A 14,591-nucleotide genomic window follows, 5' to 3' on the forward strand; every position below is an offset into this window, starting at 1 on the left:
ACACCTATAAATCATGCCCCAAATGGAAAAGGTGTTTAATTTCATATTCATGAATGGTTTTTGAAGGCAAGACAAATATCTTTAGAATGACATGTTTGGACAGTTGTAACCAGTGACTAACGCAGCCACAATTCCCAATTTTGGATTATTGCTATTGATTCAGCTATTGCTATTTACACTAACAGACCTATAGTTTGTTTTTTTTTGTCCCAGTACCATTCCTTTGCTCTGACGCAGGGTCATCCTGATTCAAAACGTTGGCTCAATTCTCTCTCTGCAGATGCTGTCAGACCTCCTGAGATTTTCAGATTCCAGCATCCACAGTTATTTTGCTTTCACTGCTCCTTTTTGCCTTGCACCATTACCCTGTCTGCCATTAAATCTTTCCTGCCATTATGGATCATTCTTTTTGTTCTTGTCTGTCTTTCTGTGCTTGTTTAAAATCTGGCACAACTCTTAAGTCATCCTCTTCTGATGAGCCTGACGGTTAACTGTTTCTCTTTCCACTAATGCCACCAGATCTGCAGTTTCTAACGTCAGATTTCCAACATCGGTAATGTTTCATTCACTTCTGGCTACCCCTTCTAAAAGTTATTCGGTTGAAACAATGCATACACAAACGTGTGTTGCCATGGAGGGTGTGAATTAATAAGAAACATGAGTGCGAGTTTTATTGATTGTCAGAAGTGTGTTTTGAATCCAGGTTCGTTCTTTCCAACAGAAAATTAAGGGATTTGTAGCGTTTGCTTGCCGAGGCTCTTTAAAATAAATGTTTATCGGTTCAGCATCGCACGCAGCAATCCCCCCCAAGCGATTGGAAAAATAGCGGAAGAGGAGACGATCGATCAATATGAAGTTCAAAAGGGAAGATTTTTGGAGGCACATCACAGCTCATGTGAAACGCAACATGTGACATTTGGAGCTGCCCCGATTGTTGAGGTTTTTGCCCCAGCGAAGGTTAAAAATGTGAGAAATGCTTGTGTTCGTTCGCCTCTTGCTTATTCCGCTGCACTGCTTTTGTATTGAAACAGTGACGACAAACAAGGAGGAAAAAAAACGGAAGTTAGGGAACCATGCAGTCTATCCCAAAATCCCCTGCTCTTTAAAACCACAAAAGAGCTTCGGTGTGAGTGAGAAAGAGAGAGAAGGGAAGAGCTGGATTTCTAACTCCTAATCCCCATGGTCAAGCATTCCGCCGCTTGACCCGTGCTGGCAACTTGAGATTGGGTCTGGATACAAAAAGCTCCCGTGGCAAGGCAGAATTTTTTTAAAAAGCAACCCCTTAAAATCAGATAAGACCGTTGTTAAGACCGCCGTCTCGAAGCTACGTTTGTCTTGAAAATGATTCTTAAAATAAATGGTTAAAAATCCCCCCCCCGATTTAAACATGCCTCACACAGACTAAGCTTGTTCAGCTTATTTACTCAGCAAGTTTGGACAGTTCGCGGTAGTAAGAAAATCCCCAACATCTTCTGATCAAACCTGTGATAGATAATGATCATTCCACTGTACTCATGCGAACATGAACCCGAAAGATGCGACCATTTCCGCTAATGTCATCTTGGAGACGGATGACAAGGTGTTGCCAAATTATAAACACTTCGAAAATCAGTTTCGACTCGAGTGACGATGATCCCTTTATAGAACACAGTAGCTTCGGAGATTGTAAGTTTCACTCCAAAAAAAACTGGTTGTTCGTCTGAAGTGCTGCGCTCGGGGTTAATGCATGTCACACCAAATCACAGCTAACCATAAAGAAGCCCGATTTTAAAAAAAACGCAGCCAACTCTTTAAGACGCCCAAAAGGTCGTGTCAGGCGCTATATAAACGGACACGCCGTCCCCTTTCTCAAAGCGGTTTCCATACGAAAGAAAATATCTTCTCATGCAGATATACGTAATGAGTGGTATTTAGTTTCGGTTCGCTCCTGACGAGTTCAAATTAGAGCTAATTGAAAAAAACACCCACTACCGAGTCTGCATAGAATTGAAACATCAGATAGCAAGAAGCAGACCATTCGGCCCATTTTGCAAGTAGCCACTCTTCCAGGAATGTGCAGACGACAAGTTACCACTGCAACAATAAATGGTTTGCATTCAAAACAAATTTTTCGCCCGATTTCAAATCCGAGCTAAGGAGAAACGTAATTTAAGCGATTTATAAATCGCTGTGTTGCACTTTTCTTATGACGCATTGTCTCTGCAAGATTGTATTTAACAGAAAAGAGAATCCTTCGTGGCTTTGTCCAAGGACCCTAAGATACTTTTCGGACAGTTTTGATGGTCAAGTTTGCCTTACGCATCTTCTAAACGGAGTAACGCTATAGTACCATACGCAGATGGACAACCTCGGAGCTCTACATGGGGCACTAGGCGTCTTAATATGACATTTTTTTCCAATATAGCTTTCATATCCTCATGGGAATGTTATATTTCAGAAATAACACCGAGATTGTTTATTTATAAAACCAAATATTTTGTTTTAGCGAATAGGCAGATTATAAATGCTGCACATGTTTAAACCACGGAGTGGATGAATCAATAATCTGTCCATCCATTATGGACATTTTCTGAACCGCTCAAGAATTGATCAAGAACCGATTTTGTGAGATTAAGTCCAGTTCCTCCAGTAAGTTTGTCAAGTGACGTGGACCTCCATAATATGCCATACAAAATCACATCTGGAAGAAATGTTGGAAATGAAATCCAGTTTTCAGGTGTTTGTTACGCATCTCCTTTATTCACTTGTTTTCAAACAAAACAGATTTAAAAAGTGATTGGAGTTTCAAAAATGTGACGTTATCTGTGCTATTGGTTAATGATTTGCCTGGATTCTTTGTATTAAAACCTGATAATTGAATATAATTTTCTGCTTAAATTTAAACAGTTAACGCCGGTTAGTATTCCCGAACCTGGTATAAACAAGCCAAGGCAAACCGACGGCGCAACCTTCATGCGGGTATACAAATATTTCCATCTGACTAAATATTAACTAAACTATGGCAGTGGTAAATCATAAGCATATTTTGGTGTTTCTCGTCATCTATTTCATGCAACACTATTCCACAGTAAAACTGCTTTCATTTATCGCATTTTTACACTCGAAGGAACATACCAAGACAGTCCCGTTATTTATACCCAGAGTTAATTAGTGGGTTGGAACTGGTTCCACGCTGGTTTTTTTCGAGTCTGCAAGACTACAAAATTACCAATAAACAAATGTCTTTCCTTGAAACAAACACTGTGGTGAACTGATTTGAAACGGGTGACCCTCCTCCCCCAACAAAAAAAAGCCTTTTTTTAATGCTGCACAATCTCTATATTGTTTTCTGTACGAAGAAATATCTAGCTGACGTTATTTATTTTAATCCTACCATTTGTCTACAGTTAGATCATCACGTTTGCATTAAGATGTAGCTTAGGCTGGCTGTCTTGCTTAGAAGTTGACGCCTGACATTTGTTATTAAATGTATGGGGGCCGGGGGTGAGGGGGTGGGGTGGGAGAGAGAATAACAACAACAGGAACATTACAAATAATGCACGTACCTCTCGATTCAAAGTAATTACCGCAGCGTCAGGAGCAACACTTGGTAAAGTTGTGTTTGGCCGTTATGTAAGGCGATGTGATCCACCAGCATCGAGTGTCACTGCACTGTCGGCTGAACAAAGGTGCTCCCAGCTCATAGAGGGCGATGAGACAAGAAAGATCTGCAGGGAATCCTTGCAAAATTCCACGCTGAAAAATGGCTGATAACTGGAACAGGGATGCAGGGTAATTAAATATATGGTAACTATAATGTGGCAAGTGTAATTGAAAAACATATATATCAGTCATTACCTTTACAACTGAGCAACCCAACTGACTCTTTTTTTAACCACCGCAGAAGGGATGTGAAGAGAGAGAGCAGATTGCAGGAGTTATGTTGGTCCATGCATGCTTTTCATTTCACAATCAGAAAGCTCTGGTTTCTTTCCTTACCACATAGGCTATCCATAGATGTGGAGAATTGTCCAGGGTAACGCTTTCAGAAATTCAATAACATTCTGCTCATATCTCTGCGAGGTAGACCAATATTGTTCTTCAGAATTGTTATCAGGGTGTAATTCGGTTTTCTTCTGTTCAATTGTCACAAATTTGAAATCATGCAATTAGCGTCACCTGTTGGCAGTGAGGAAAGTGGAATTTGTGAAATGTGCCCAATCCTGCAATGGTCTCCAGCTCCCCTCCCCACAATGATTTCTTTCACAATAACTTCTCAATTCTTCCAGTCTTTGGATAAAGCCGTAACTTCCTTCAATTTCAATTCCAGCTTTCTTGGTGTTCTTGTACCTTACGCCCTGAGGAGTCCCCCCAAATCACGCACACACACACACACAGTTGGGCAAAAAGTTTAAACTTACACAGTGCCTTGAACAACTTTGAACGAATATCAACAGAAGACATTTTCATTTTCCGCCCCGTCTTTCACAACTTCAGCACTTCACAGCCAATGAAGTTCTTTTGAAGAGGGGTCACTGTTGTTGGACGCAAAGCCAATTTGCGCACAGCAAGCTCCCATAATTGTCTATCATTTTAATCTTCACGTAGTGCAAATTCCGCGCCCCAAGAAAATATTTGACATTGAAACGTCAACTGATTACCAGCCTCGCACTGTCTCCCCGCCCTGTATTCGAGTAAATGGAAAGAGTCAGTTTTTCTATCTGTGCGCGGGGCTTTTTTTCTTTCGCCGGCACAATTACTCAATCTCTCAACTTTGTGGGTTGGGTAAAATTCTGACACGTTGAGGAGAGTGCTACAATCTCATAGACCTCCCCAACATACCAGCCAACTTTCATCAGCTGGGAGCGCAGAATGGGAGCAGATGCTGTTGGTGGCTGCAACTGCCATCTACCACTGACCAGGACGAGTCCAACAAGAAGAAGCAGGAGTCAAACAATGTACCCAAAGGAGTGAGGACCAGAATATAACCACATTCAACCGCTGTGAACAGTGCCTGATGCTTGCTGATCCGTTAAACAAAGTGAATAGAGCCCAAAAGATGCCACAAAGCTTGGTGCAGGCTGGAGAAATGCTGCATTTGAATGTTTTACTATCTAGAGATACTGGTTGATTTTCAATTCTTCACTTTTAATAAAAGTAACATTTCACAAAAATGTTACTGTGCTTTAAAATATTTTTCCTGGGCTGTTCTTTGAACAGCTTTTGTGATGAGAGTGCTTAAGCTGACCAGTGGGAAACATGAAACGTCCTCCAGCAGTGAACTGTGGAGGGACAAATCGAAAGCCAAGTGATACACATGTCAACATTAGTTCTGTACCACCACATAGTCCTATGGAAACAATTATTCCAGAAACAATGACAACTGAGGAGACCACTGGCATGGATGCAGATGCAGCAGCACAATGCCAATGTCAAACACCCCATGTACGAAGCAAAACCCTTCTTCATGCTAAGCCATCAATGTGTCATCAGCCCAAGAAGCTTCCATCCTTGAAGGTCAATAATTTTAGAGAAGAGCTTTGCACAATATGGCATGCTCATCAACAATTTGGGCATAGGGCATTAAGGATGGAAAATCATACAGATCACAGGTTGGTTATGCTGACTTCAATACCAGAAGGATTGATGTATAAAACTCTTTGATAGTAGCTCATACCATTTGCCAGCCCATGTTCTCTTGGAGCAAGATTACAAATGAAATGTTGGCTTACATATGTTTGTGACAATTATGCATTATTAGAATAGGCTGAGTCAGATGCACTGTTATTAATTGTTTAAAGATGTTTTGGTTGCACCTTCATGGCCATATTAATTACATGGTCCCCATTTCCTTTGATTAATAGTGTATAATTTCTGCATTTACATAAAAACATAAGAAATAGGAGCAGGAGTAGGCCATCTAGCCCTTCAAGCCTGCCCCGCCATTCAATAAGATCATGGCTGATCTGTCGTGGCTCAGTTCCACATTCCCGCCCTCTCCCCATAACCCTTAATCCCCTCGCTTATCAAAAACCCATCAACCCGCGTCTTAAAAATATTTAGCGAGGCAGCTTCCACCACTTCAACAGGCAGAGAAGTCCAGAGATTCACCACCCTTTGAGTGAAGAAATTCCTCCTCAACTCCGTTCTAAACCGCCCCCCCTTTATCTTGAGGCTGTGCCCCCTAGTCCTACTGTCCTTTCTGAGCGGGAAGAGTCTCTCCACCTCTATCCTATCCATCCCATTCATCATCTTATATGTCTCAATGAGATCTCCCCTCATTCTTCTAAACTCTAATGAGTACAAGCCTAGTTTATTCAGCCTCTCCTCATAGCTCAACCCCCTCAACTCCGGTATGAGCCTAGTAAACCTCCTCTGCACTCCCCCCAAGGCCAAAATATCCTTGCGTAAGTGTGGCGACCAAAACTGCACACAGTACTCCAGCTGCGGCCTCACCAATGCCCTATACAGCCACAGCAAGACCTCCCTACTTTTATATTCAATCCCCCTCGCTATGAAGGCCTGCATCCCATTAGCCTTCCTGACCACCTGCTGCACCTGCAGGCTGGGTTTTTGCGACTCATGCACAAGGACCCCGAGGTCCCTCTGCACCGTCGCCTGCTGCAGTTTTTCGCCACATAAGTAATAGTCCTTCCTACCATTCTTCCTACCAAAGTGGACCACCTCACACTTGCCAACATTAAATTCCATTTGCCAGTTCCTGGCCCATTCGCCCAGCCTATCTAGATCCTTCTGCAGACTCTCCACACCTTCCGCGCAATTTGCCGTTCCACCAATCTTGGTGTCATCAGCAAATTTCGACACCATACACTCGGTTCCCTCCTCCAGATCATCTATATAAATGGTAAATAGCTGAGGCCCCAGCACCAACCCCTGGGGCACTCCACTAGTCACCAATCACTAGTCAGCCAATCCGAATAGCACCCATTAACCCCCACTCTCTGCCTCCTATTTGACAACCAATCCTCTATCCACGCTAACACCCTACCCCCAACTCCATGCCCCCTTACCTTCTGCAATAACCTCTTGTGAGGTACCTTGTCGAACGCCTTCTGAAAATCAAGAAAGACCACATCCACCGGCTCTCCTCTATCCACCGCCCTAGACACATCCTCATAGAACTCCAATAAATTTGTCAGACATGACTTCCCCTTAACGAAACCGTGCTGCGTCTGCTCTATCAAGCAATTCCCCTCAAGATGCCTCGCTATTTCCTCCTTGATGACATTTTACCTACAACAGACGTTAAACTAACCGGCCTATAATTCCCTGCCTTTTGCCTGCCACCCTTCTTAAACAACGGCATAACATTAGTCGTTTTCCAATCTTCTGGCACTTCCCCGGAATCCAGCGACGTTTGGAAAATAACCACCAAGGCATCCACTATCACCTCCGCCATTTCTTTCAGAACCCTCGGATGCATTCCATCCGGTCCTGGGGACTTGTCCACAACCAGTCCCTCCAGTCTGTCGAGCACCGCCTCTCTAGTAACAATAATGTCATTGAGACCCTCCAGTCCTAGAACCTTTCCATCGCTAACACCCGGCAAATTATTCACGTCCTCCTCCATGAAGACCAAAACAAAAAAGTTATTCAAGACCTCAGCCATTTCCCCATCCCCTACCACTAAGTCCCCCTTCTCATCCTCTAAGGGTCCAACGTTCACCCTAGCCAGCCTCTTTTTATATATTTATAAAAACTCTTACTATCCTTTTTCATATTAAGCGCTAGCCCAACTTCATAGTTTCTCCTACCCTTCTTTATCAACTTGTCAATCTTTGTTGACATTTAAACCTCTCCCAATCCTCTTCTCGCCCACTACTCTTAGCTACTCCAAATGCCTCCGCTTTTAATTTAACACTTTCCTTCACCTCCTTCGTTATCCACGGCTTATTACCTCTCCTCCTACGGTCCTTTTTAACCATCGGAATAAATTTCTGCTGAGTACCAAGAAAGATCTCCTTAAAGATCCTCCACTGCTCCTCAGCAGACCTACCTTCCAACGCGCTCCCCCAGTCAACATTCGCCAATTCTTCTCTCATCCTACCGTACTCCCCTCTGTTCAAACAAAGGACGCGTGTCCGGGAACCCACTTTCTCCTCCTCCATCTGCACCAGAAACTCCACCACACAATGATCACTCTCCCCAAGAGGATCCTTCACCACAAGGTCCCTAATTCTACCTGCCTCATTACATAACACCAGATCCATGATAGCTCGCTCCCTCGTCGGCTCCAACACACACTGTTCAAGGAAACTATCCCGGCAGCATTCCAAGAACTCCTCCTCGAGCCCACCGCGTCCAACATGGGTCGACCAATCAATGTGTAGACTGAAATCCCCCATAATTATCGCCATTCCATTCCTGCGCGCCTCACTTATTTGCACGTTAACAGCCCGCCCCACCTCCAGATCATTATTTGGGGGCCTATAGACGACACCCACCAGCGTCTTCTTCCCTTTGCTGTTCCTAATCTCCACCCACAACAATTCCACTTTCTGCTCTTTGGTTCCTATATCATCCCTTGCTACCACCCTGATGCTACCCTTAATTAGCAGAGCTACACCCCCCCCTTTTTCCTCTCGCCTATCCTTCCTAAATACTTGATACCCCTGGACATTCAGCTCCCAGTCCCTGTCACCTTGCAGCCACGTCTCTGTAATGGCCACCAGATCATATCCATTTGTGCCGATCTGCGCCACCAGCTCATCCACTTTATTCCGAATGCTTCGTGCATTCAGATAAAGTGCCTTCAACCCAGCCTTCACCTGGACCCTACTTGCTGGAACGCCACCAACCATACTCACGCCCCCTACTCCCTTTATTATTGGGATATCCTCAGCCTCTTCCCTTACCTGTACCCTCTCCTTAACTTTAGACCCCGTAATGTCACCTACCCTCGCACCTTCCCCCCCCCCAATTAGTTTAAAGCCCTGTCTACAGTCCTATTTACACGATTCGCCAGGACTCTGGTCCCAGCACGGTTCAGACCAACCCCATCCCACCTGAACAGATCCCACCTACCCCAATACTGATGCCAATGCCCCATAAATTCAAACCCATTCCTCCCACACCAATCCCTGAGCCACCCATTCACTTCCTTAATCTTATCAACCTTATGCCCGTCTGCACTCGGTTCAGGCAGTAGCCCAGAGATAACCACCTTGTCGGTTCTACTTTTTAATTCCATTCCCAGCTTTTCTTACTCCCTCCCCAGATCCTCAGTTTGCATTTTGCCTACGTCGTTGGCACCCACATGTACCACAACGACCGGATTCTCACCCTCCCATTCCAGGTTCCTCTGCAGCCCAGATGCGACATCCCAGACCCGAGCACCAGGCAGACAACACACCCTTCTGTGCACTTTGTCATTGTGACAAAGGACAGTGTCAATATCCTTAACCCCACTATTCCCAATTACAACTACGTTCCTTTTCACCTTCTCTTTGCCTATGTCCTGCGTCTGCATCACTGTACTGTGTGCAGTTTGCTCACCAACCTCACCTGGAAGCAAGAACCTCAAACCTGTTATGCAGATTGAGAGGCTGAGGCATCCGCTCCCCACCCTCCTTCCTCCGCTCCCCACCCTCCTTCCTCCTCTCCCCACCCTCCTTCCTCCTCTCAGCAGCCCCCTCTTGTTCCTGACCCTTAGAGTTAGCCAGTCTAGGGGAGGTGGATGTCACTTGCACCCCATTGACAATGGCACCCTCTCTCCCCCTGATGAGCCTCAGTGTCTGTAGCTCAGAGGCCAGCTCATCTACCTTGAGCTGGAGCTCCTCCAGCAACCTGCACTTACTGCAGACATGGTCACTGGGAAGGGCCCTGGGGTCCACCAGCTCCCACATCATACAGAAACAACACATCACATGCCCCTCCATTATTCACTGTAGTAGTATTGAAAATTTCAACACAAACTTACCTGGCCCTTTTTCTCCCCAGCCCTTTTGCTCCTAAGCCCTAATAGCTCACTCTGCTTCCCTCTCACTCCGCTGCCTGCTCCGACGCTGCCCGCAGTCTACACCAGGCCTCCTTTTAAACCTGGCGCTGTTTTAAAGCCTGCTCCCCCACAACTCCCTGCTATCCACTCCCTTAGAATTCTTAAAGCGGTAGATACAAAAAGCCCGCAAAAATGCTTTTAAATGATTTAAACAGTTCTACAAGGTAAGTCCTTACTACAAAAGTGCTTTAAACTTATTTAAACAGGTTTTTAACAGGTAATTTCTTATCTGTCTCTCTGCTCCTTCACTCGTATGCTACAGCAAACAATCTTTTGTTGTCATCCAAATCATATACATTCCACCATAAATGGTTGGATTTAGATTACAGTTCATGCAACATCTGAGTTGCTGTGGCAACATGCATGCCTGGGTCTGGAGCTGTGGTTGCTGATGGTAGTTTCCAACTGCCTTTCCATCAAACAACTGGCCAGGAATGTCTCCTGCTCTTACCATTTGCATGTGATGAGAGGATTTGCAGGATGATACTCAACCTGTCTGGCATTATTGTGAACACACCTTTCTTGGCTATCAAGTTCTGGGTGGGAGTTCTGGGTGGTTCAAAGACAGGGATGCTACCCATTCCACGAGAAAACCTCCATTTACAGGCACACATTTTACAGATCTAATACACAAAGTCTTTAGCTTGCAGCACTATGGCCTAGTTATTCTCCTTCCAGTAAGACATATAAAGGGACTTTAATCCACAAACTGTCCTATGCCAGGCTGAAAAGATTGTAGACTATGAACAAGCATAATTCTGAAGCTAAAGAAAGAATACAAAATGCAGTTGTGTAAATTTATTTCAGCTGTTTTCCAAAGGTGAAAAGTTGTTTGTTCAGGTTCGAGACAATGGAAGTTACATTATGACATGTTATTGCAGTGGCTAAAACTGTTTCATCTAGTAACTCGTTTCAATTTATAATTAAGGATAGTACAATATCTCACTATAGTTCAGCTTCCAAGTGTGAACATTTTCAACAGACCATGGGAACTCACATATGGGAGCGCACAGAAGAATGTTGGAATTTGGACTCTATGTTAAATGATGTGGAGATGCCAGCGTTGGACCAGGGTAAGCACAGTAAGAAGCCTTATCAGGTTAAAGTCCAACAGGTTTATTTGGTAGCACAAGCTCAATTTACTTATGTGCCCTGTTTGTGAACAGAACTCCCACCCACCTGATGAAGGGACAGTGCTCCGAAAGCTTGTGGCTTGTGCTACCAAATAAACCTGTTGGACTTTAACCTGGTGTTGTGAGACTTCTTACTCTATATTAAACCCAGAGGAAGAAAATAGTTGTGAGGAATTAACCTTATTGGTAAAAGGGGCAATCACAAATTTAGAATGCAAGCTAACAAGATTTATTAAACAACAAGGACTAATACTTAACATTCCACTTGTCAAGGCGTGACATGATACATAATTATCAGAGGTCTTCTCTTCTTCTTGGACTTGGTCCCTTCACTAACAATGTTCTTTGAGATTTTAACTTAGTCAAATGGACTATGACGCACATGCAAAACCTCTTTGTAGCTTGAAGATTTCAACTCTGATTTCCCAGTCTACTTTAACTGTTCGAGCTGCATGTTTCATGACTACTTGCTGAGTCCTTTTCTCTCCCTCCATCTCACAAACTGAAAGCAGCTGCCTGACAAAGACTGTTCACTTTTTCTTAAGTCAATTACTTTATCTCTAATACTCGATTCTAACACTGCTCTGGATTCTTACCTTGTCACTTTGTTAACTGTGTCAGCACAATCAGTTTGGAATTTTAACAGCAATCCCCAACATATGATAATTACCTCTTGACTGGCAATATCCTCCACAAATGCTAACTTCTCACAAACTGCCCAACAATAAACTCCTAACTTCCTCTCCCAGCAAGAGACCCTTTAGTAAATGTCCGAAAATGAATGCTATTCCTTGGCAAGTGCAAAGACCGCAAGTGATGATTCCCCGTTTTTATACCCATTTTGCAGGCAACCTTTACAACATTCAGCCCTGTATCAACACAAACAAAAACTTTAACCAAATACTTGCAACTCTTAAATGGGAAGGCTGCTTCTATCTTCTCTACTGCAACCTAACTTTATCTTGTACTCTTTACTTAGAATTTTGAACCAATTGGAAGAGTGCATCTGGCTTCCCTATAACAAACTAACACTAACGTCAGCTTGTATTCTTAACAATTGTAGCCCTCAGTCCATTCTTTCAGCCAATCAGCATCTCAGTTTTGCATTCTGTTTACTGCTCACTAGAGCTCAACTGTGCAAACTGTTCTAGCTCTAACTTGACATATTCTTTCTTAAAGCTACAAGACAATATTTTGGCACTAAAAGAGATGCCATCTCGAAGACATCTGGACATCATTCCAAAATACAGATAAATTAAGGTTTTCCATTGCTACAGTTTGATAACTTAAGCCTTTTAATTATACAAATGTGTCAATGAGGGCAAGTCTAACACCCTGCTCTAAAATTCTGTTGTGTATCACACTACTTAATAATGCACTTTCTCACTGAGCCACGTGTTTGCTGCATTTTAGTATGACATTTAGTAGAGATATCAAAAAGTAAATACGTTGAACATTATAAGGTATTAAACATCAAACTTTAAAGCAACTTGGCAACTATTATTGTTGACTTTTAAAAAAAAAATCCTGGCTCTAGAATCGTATTTTCATATTAGATATTTCACCATAGATAATTAAAAATGTTAAAGGAAGAAAATTCTGACTTTAATTTTCTTCCTTTAATGTGGTTAATTTGTTACATTTAAAAGGAATGGTACGTGGAAGCTTTGCCAGAAAATAGATGCAAGATAGAGGCACCTGTAATAACTTTATCAAGGACCATGAGGTGGAACTATTTGAATATGAGCCCCCTAATTGAGGCAGTTAATGCTGTCCAGTCCGGGAGCCCTGCTGAGGTATTGTTATAATTCGGGTCAGAAACTCTAAATTATTCTATGAAGCATGCCTGGATCATAAGTTTTGCACTTTGAATTTAGCTAGAGTGAGAATGAGATATTTCACTTCAGGTACGACTCAACTGACCTACTAAGGAGCTTTTATCAAACAAAGTTCGTTTAAGTATACAATTAACATGCATAGAAAGAAAACTAGCAATACCTTTTACCAATTACAAACAAGGAAAAAATCATAATATTGTATATATCTTAACAGGTGCAAAGGTTCCCATGAATTTCTTGTCGTTTTCCTGCTGGGTGGAGGAGATTTGGCTGTTGGTAAGCTGCTGCAGCGCATCTTTAAATTTGTACACAGTACAGCCACGGTGTCAGGGGGTGAATATTTATGCTGTGGATGAAATTCCAATCAAATGGACTGTTTTGTTCTGGATAGTATTAAACTTCTTGTGTATTGCTATAACTTAAAAATGCTCATTTCACAAAAAAATGTGTTCTTCAGACAGGGATGAATAAAGATCTATAAACAAAGAAACATATATATGTTATTGCATCTCTCATGGCCTCGGGATACACAAATTCTTCACAGGTCCTCAAGGCGTAATGCCATCTGCTGTGAGATGTCTCACTTTACCCAAAGCAAAAACACTGGAATAATTAAACCATGCCAAAGCACAAAGTGAGAGTAACAATGAGTAATTACTTGGTGAAGTACCAGTGTATCCTGGAAGACTGACCTTTCCAGTCCTGATCGGACATTGCTCTAAAGTCTGAACAAGTATACGTTAATATTCAACACAACATTTAAATCAAGCACACTGAATTCATTTCGTCCACTGTGTGGTGCGAAGGTTGTCACTCTGCTTTCACATGTTTTTTCCCCTTGGTGCTCGTGATGCAGTTTTGATGTGTGACACTAACTCAGTACATTTTCTACATGATTTCTCTTGCGGAAAGACCAAGTGTACTGGCTGGCTGCAGGGTTTCACCAACAGCCTGATAATCCTTGGCTTCCTCATGGTATACAGTACTGTAACCCTTTATCCAAATCATGCTCATTCACTCCCGCCTGGTTCTGCTCGCTTTCTAGCACACCAACTGTCAACTGAACCAGGGTGTTTAATGAGCTTCACCTTGAGACACAGTTATCGAATTCAGTCTTAGCACATGCCACTGCCTCATTAATAAGTTCACTGACCTGTGTGAGAGTAGAACTTTAGGTTATGATTTGAGCCCAAGGCCTCTGCAGCACTACTGTGGGTATTCATGGGGAATGCTCTCAATGACCTCTGCTCCTGAGAACTCCTTTGTAGATGCCACAGCAGTTGCCAGATGCTCCTTTGTGGATTGAGGTGCAAATAACCGATTGCCCATGCCTGCACAGATCTGGCTATAACTCTGCATAACTGACAATTTATTTTTGTAAGTAGACGTTTTGACTAGAACGCCAACAATTCAACATTAATTTGCCAGGCAGAAGCAAACAAATAAGTGTAGGTTTAACCCTGTTGGTTGCTTGGAGCAGAAAATGACTTGAAGAAACTATACTTAGCATTCAACAGGCAAGTCATTTACACACAGATGCAACAATGTCAAAGAGGCACATCACCAGTCAACTTTACACATCTAAAGGTGGCAAAATGCCAAGATCTATTATTCGGGGTATGG

Source organism: Carcharhinus amblyrhynchos, chromosome 28 (assembly GCF_965287045.1).
Source record: "Carcharhinus amblyrhynchos chromosome 28, sCarAmb.v2.hapA, whole genome shotgun sequence".
Lineage (NCBI taxonomy): Eukaryota > Metazoa > Chordata > Chondrichthyes > Carcharhiniformes > Carcharhinidae > Carcharhinus > Carcharhinus amblyrhynchos.